Raw genomic sequence first — 6,000 nt, 5'->3', positions numbered from 1 at the left:
GGAAACATGACTGAGATGCTTAAAAACTACATCCACAGCGGGTAAAATAGCTTAAAATACATCAGATAGTTATCGGTTACTGTACCTGTAGTGAAATAAGACAAAATTAAGCCCTGACAGTGAAACCCAGGTGAGCCTCTAGAAGGTAAAAAATATAAGAAGATTTATATAGATGCATATAGGCTTGATGACAGGCCAATTCTAGAGTAAATTCCCACTTCCTGGAAAATCTGGTGTTTGAGAAGTTCACACACGTGCAATTTGCTTTCTGTCCTCTACCAGACAGAAGTATTTCACAAGCTCAGAAAAACTGGTCAACACATAAATTCAAAGGACGCTATGGAGCAATAATAAGGTTTAATAAAATTAAATACCCAATGGACATCTATCATGGCTTTGAAGTAGTGTGAGATATCTACAGAACAATATAGGCAGCTGGGCCGATGACAGATGTAGATAAGAAGTGATGGATCTTAGATAGAGAGAGAATGGATATGGACAGATGAGAGATTTATGTATTTGGTAGATAGAGAGGAAAGATGGATAGATTTGATAGGTAAGAGAGAGAGAGGATTGATTGCTATGAAACAGAGATCATATATCCCATATGCATTTCATATTCTATGAATTTATACAAATACCTACAAGCCATACAGCTAAGCCTCTGATGGAAAGTCACCCAACAATTAGCTGTTAGCGATTTCAATTGGTACCACAGTCATTGGTATATCTCAGTGTCATCTATCAAATTTTAAGAACCTAATTCTTTTAAATTTCTCAGTGACCCAGAATTCTTAGTTAAAAAGAAGCCAGTTCCCCCTAAATAGTCACGATGCGTTTGAAGGGAACCCATAGACCCTCTGAGCGGAGGAGGGCTGGACTTCTCCATTCTGTTCCGTTCGCCTAGAGCACGTAGGTGAGCAGGCTCCCGGGCTGGCTCATGGAGGGAAACATATCTAGGCAGTAAGCAAATGAATGCTAGGTTTGGACACGGAAAGCGTCTAGAGGCCCCATGCATTTGAAAGTCATTTTGCAAAGCTGACCTCACTCATCTTTAGCAAAGGTTCTTAGGTGCCTGTTAGACTCTCAAATAGATACACCAAATGGAGGGACATCTCAGGCAATCATATTGCTGCACGCTCAACGTGCATTTGAAAACGATTTCCCTCATCACGTTCTCTCTCCTTAGGATTTCACTCCCCCTCTTCAAACCTGGAATGGATGGATCTGCAGCAAGGCTGAGCTCCGACCAGGACAGCCTGCAAAGACCCTTTGAGCTCCGACCAGGACAGCCTGCAAAGACCCTTTCTCCAAATAAGGTCGCAGTCCCAGGTTCTAGAGATGGAGACCTGATATCTTTGGGGACATTTATTGTGGCTATTAGAGAAACATGTTGTCACAATTCTGAAAGGCTGTATTTTTAAAAATTATCCCAGCCCCATTACTCCCTGGGAAAGGGTGAGAATGCAGATAGAAAGCAACCACCCGTTTAATGCCATTCCTTTGCTGGAAAGACACAAGTGTTTCAGGACTCAAACGGACTTTGGAAATCTTCCCCATGGAGTTTTATAGATGTTTGGGAGTGGCTGCAAGAGCTTAGAAGGACCAAGCGGGGCCAGAGACCAGCCAGCAGTTTCCCCACGCATGCAGTCTCTCCAAGAAGGAGTTCTGTTGTCTTCGACAGCGACCGATCATCCTCAAGTTATCCTCGGCCCTGGCAGTTCTCACCTCTCCCGTTTCCATTCTGCTGTCTTCTCCCCTGGAAGACAATACGAGCCTTCACAGCTTTCCAGGTGGGCACTTTCTGGCCAGTCTGCGTCCTCAGGTGTGGCCTGCCCCTGGGCACTCCTGCATCGCGTGAGAACAGCCCCAGGGGGCCGGTGCACACCCAGCAGCCTTCAACGAGTCAGGGGTCCGAGGTGTTCGTGTGTCACGTCTGCTGTGCAAGGAAGGAGAGAATGCTCAACCGTGGAAACATGGAGAAGGAGACGCCCTTCCTCCTAACCAGCTTCTCCCAAACTGGTGAATAAATAGCCTCACTAAAGTAGGAAACATGCATAAACAGCCGAGGATTCTGATGAAACTGCAGGGGATGAGAACTTTTTTTTTACTTTTTGCATGTGGAGCTTCAAGATTCTATCAATTTGGCATATTTTTGAAATAACTGACACATATTCAGCCTTCCGTAGGAACTCAAGATGCTTTTATCAAGCACTCTTATAGCTTGACAAAATACATATGATAGAGGATGCAGCATTTGATATACACAGTAGAGAATCTTTTTCATTAACTTTCCTGTCTTTTCCTTTATCTCCAGATAACATTCCCCATGACATGGCTAACTTTTCTTTTTTTGAAGTAATAAAGAGTTTAGCTTACATAAACTCCTTTGCTGATGAGAAAGAAATTTTCCACCATTAATGAAAAGCATATGCTGAGGTTTCTATGACATCAGTCTGATTCCTGCAGAATGATGGGGCCTTGGGAGTTCTGTGAAGTGCAAAAAAGGAAAAAAAAAGATCCCTCCAGTTTACTCAGAGTGATAATTTACACCGAGGGGAACACATGCAGGAGGGCAAAACATGATTCATGACCATGTCGAGGGACACGAAGAGATGGTTCACAAGAATGAAGACACCTTATAAAGACGGAGTATTGCTAAGAAACATGACACAGAGAGACAAGTCCATCTGCGATGCAAACCTGGCATCTCATGCTGAGAAACTGAGTGTGCAATGTGAGCGTCCAGCCCTCCCTCTAGCCAGTCTCCCCGGCTGCCCTTGCATGAGTCACGTACTAACCACAGGCATCTCCTGACCCGCTGACAGTCTCGTCCGCCCACTCTGTGCTCACGGTGAGGCCTCTCGCATTTTCTCCCCTTTCTCAGCCCCCAGGGACTGCTCAGTCCACCCCCTTGTGCTGAGGCTGCCCCGGGGTACATGCCGTGATCTCATGTGCCTCCCAAAGACCTGCTTCCAAGAGCTTATCTCCTTTGAGCTGGTCACCCATCCCTTCCCGGAGCTCTGTTCTCCCTCCCGGCCTTCATCACCCTCCCCTGGTCTCTCTTCCTCCGTCAGCGATCATTTATCACATCTTCTCCCCCACATCCCCTTATCTGTAAGCGTTAGACTCAGCCAGTTTCTGTTTATGTAAGTGACCTCACCGACTTACGTGCCCTCACGTATTTCCAAATGCAAACGAGTCCCCCGTCTCTGGCCGTGCCGTGGGGACACTCGAATCCCAGCAGTCTGACAAGTCTGTCCACTCGGAGGACCCTGAGTCCCTAAAACTCACCATATCTGCAAACACACGTGTATGTTCATCCCCTCCCTCACTCCTAAATGTACTCCTTTGACACATCGGGTCCCCACGGGCCTTCCAGCTGCTCATCCAGACGAGGAGGCACAGCAACATGTTCCAGGTCCTACACCTTCCACCGGGTCCCTATCGGACTCGTGCCCAAGTCCCAGCCAACCTCACATCCCTTTGCCATCTGCCTCTTTCTCCTGACTGGCCCACCCTGAGGTTTTCCTGGTCACATCATCCTGGTGCTGAGGACTGTGATAGATACTGATAGCAGCACCCCCTCCATTCCCCGCCATGTCCCTTTTGTCCTAGAACACCTGCATGTTGGTAGGGCACATGACTGTCCTATAGGGGGGCCCTCCCTGGCCCCCTTGGAGATAGTGGCACCTGTGACTAAGCTGTAGCCATGCCCTGTGGGAGGAATGGGCTGGCTTTCCACTGGGTTTGTCATTCTCTTGAGGGCTAGGGGGCCATGCACACAGGGAATCCACTTTGCTTATATTTTTCTCTACTGCCTGATGTCCAGTCTTGAAAACCGTTCTCTCCTATACGTGAGGATTTATTGATTTATTCTCCAGTTGCTGTCACCCCATCTTAACTAGAAGCAGAGGACGGTAACTGATTCTGGGTTTTTGCTTTTTGTTTATTTTTTTTTTTGATGGTGTCTTTCCAAATTTTAGGACAGAAGGTCCACATCCTGGGATGTATTTTGGCGCTGAATCCCTCAGACCCTGAGAAGATTGGGGTGGTTGTTTCCATCCCCAGGGAAGCCGGGGTGACATTCCTGAGTTCTACTTGTTTGACCTGCCTTGTTTCTTATCACCAGGAGCAAGTTCCAAGCTGTGCGGATTCTCTGTTCAAGGCTTATATGATATTCACACTACGCGTCATGTCTGAGGGCTACATGTGTTCTCCGTGCGATGTGCACCCTTAAAGCATTTACAACTTTTTTTTTTGTGAACTAAAAGAAATGAGACTCTCCAAAGAGATGCGATCAAGTCCCAGACCGCTAAAAACCAAACAAGAAATAGCAAGCGTTGGAGAAGATGTGACTAAAAGTAGAAATATATGACCCAGTAATTCCACTTTCGGGAATGTACCCAAGGAAAAACAAAACCACTAACTGAAAACACATATGCGCCCCTATGTTTACGGCCACATTATATACAACAGACAAAATATGGAAGCAACCTACGTGTCCATCAGATGTGGTACATAGACACAACGGACTATTACTCAGCCATTAAAAAAAAGGGAATCTTGGCATTTGTCAGATGGACATAGAGGGTTTTATGGTAAGTGTTTTGCCAGGTGGAGAAAGACAAATACTGTATGATTTCAGTAAGTGTGTAGAACCTGAAAAACAAATAAATAAAACATGCCCCAAGATAAAACTGCCTTCAGAAGCAGAATGCATCCATGTTCAAAGATTTGATAGAAGGTGCCTCACAGCCAACTCCCTGGAGGTAAAATAGTGTCTCTACAGCCCTAGGGGCTTAAAAAATCCCACCCTGAAGGCATTCTCCTGCTAAGGCTTTTGAGGCTGCTGAAAAGTCCAGTGTTCTCTGCCTGCTGTGAGGAGTTAAGGTACAAGGAGCCCTTAGCTTATCCAGGATGGATAAGGACTTCATCAGAAGGTCATGCAACTCTAGAGGTGGCTGCCCGACTGGAACAGCTGGGACCCACTTCCAGGAGAGAAAGACCTAGCAGAGAGACCTCCTGCTTTGCCTAGATGTGGCTTACAATTCTATTCAGTGTTCAGTTTGGCCATCGGAGTCCCGGCTTCATACCCTATCATCCCACAGGAAGGTCAGGAGGGTCAGGGGTGTCGGTGTTCTTCAACGAGAGATCGAGAGGGGAAAAAAAAACCTAATAGAAAACTTGCCAAATGGTCCTTGTTGCCTGCACCTCTGTAACCGGGCTGAAGTTACAGGGCAGAAGGCACTCATCACAGCCACTCAAATAGGAAAGATCGTTTTCCTGTAATTCCAAGCCAGTGGGGAGGCAGCATGTGAATGGATGTAGACACCTGTAAGGGTGTTTCCTGCCAAAAAAATCACACTCTAAGCTGGACTGCTCGTCTTCACTGTAATCCTAAGAGGTTTCCCTAATGGGCTTGTGAGTTTTTCACAGCTCATTTTCTGACCCTCCATCAAAGGTGAAGGTCGGCAATCAAATAATTAATATCATAAAGCAGATGTCATGAGAGAAATCATCTGTCGTAGGAACAGACCAGGCACTTTATGCTCTTCCCGTTGTAGAAACTGTGCTAAACAAGCAAGGAGAACCAGAGAGGACGGCAAATTTATAGTCTTGATTGTGTTGGGGAAATGCTAATTTCTTCACACTCTTGGGGGCTGCATCCTTGTAGGGGGCCTCTCTTTCACTCCCCTCCCCAGCTCACCCCAAATGCGCACACACACAGAGTTTTGACCTTGACATAGTTGACTGTCATCTGCTCCCAATTTGACCAAAGGGAACAATAAACAAACAATTACATAATTCCATTCTGGGTTAAACTATAAAAATATTTTGGTTTCTTAAAATAATTACAGTTGGACCCTAGTAGATTGACACTGAGAGCAAATAAACTGGAGATATAGACTGAGTATGAAATCGAAATCACAGTTAAATAAGATGTTGATGAAGTTGGCAATCCTCTGGTGACAGCCACATGTTTCTGAAACATGCACC

Source organism: Manis pentadactyla, chromosome Y (assembly GCF_030020395.1).
Source record: "Manis pentadactyla isolate mManPen7 chromosome Y, mManPen7.hap1, whole genome shotgun sequence".
In the NCBI taxonomy this organism is placed as follows: Eukaryota; Metazoa; Chordata; class Mammalia; order Pholidota; family Manidae; genus Manis; species Manis pentadactyla.
This window is presented reverse-complemented; position numbering follows the sequence as displayed.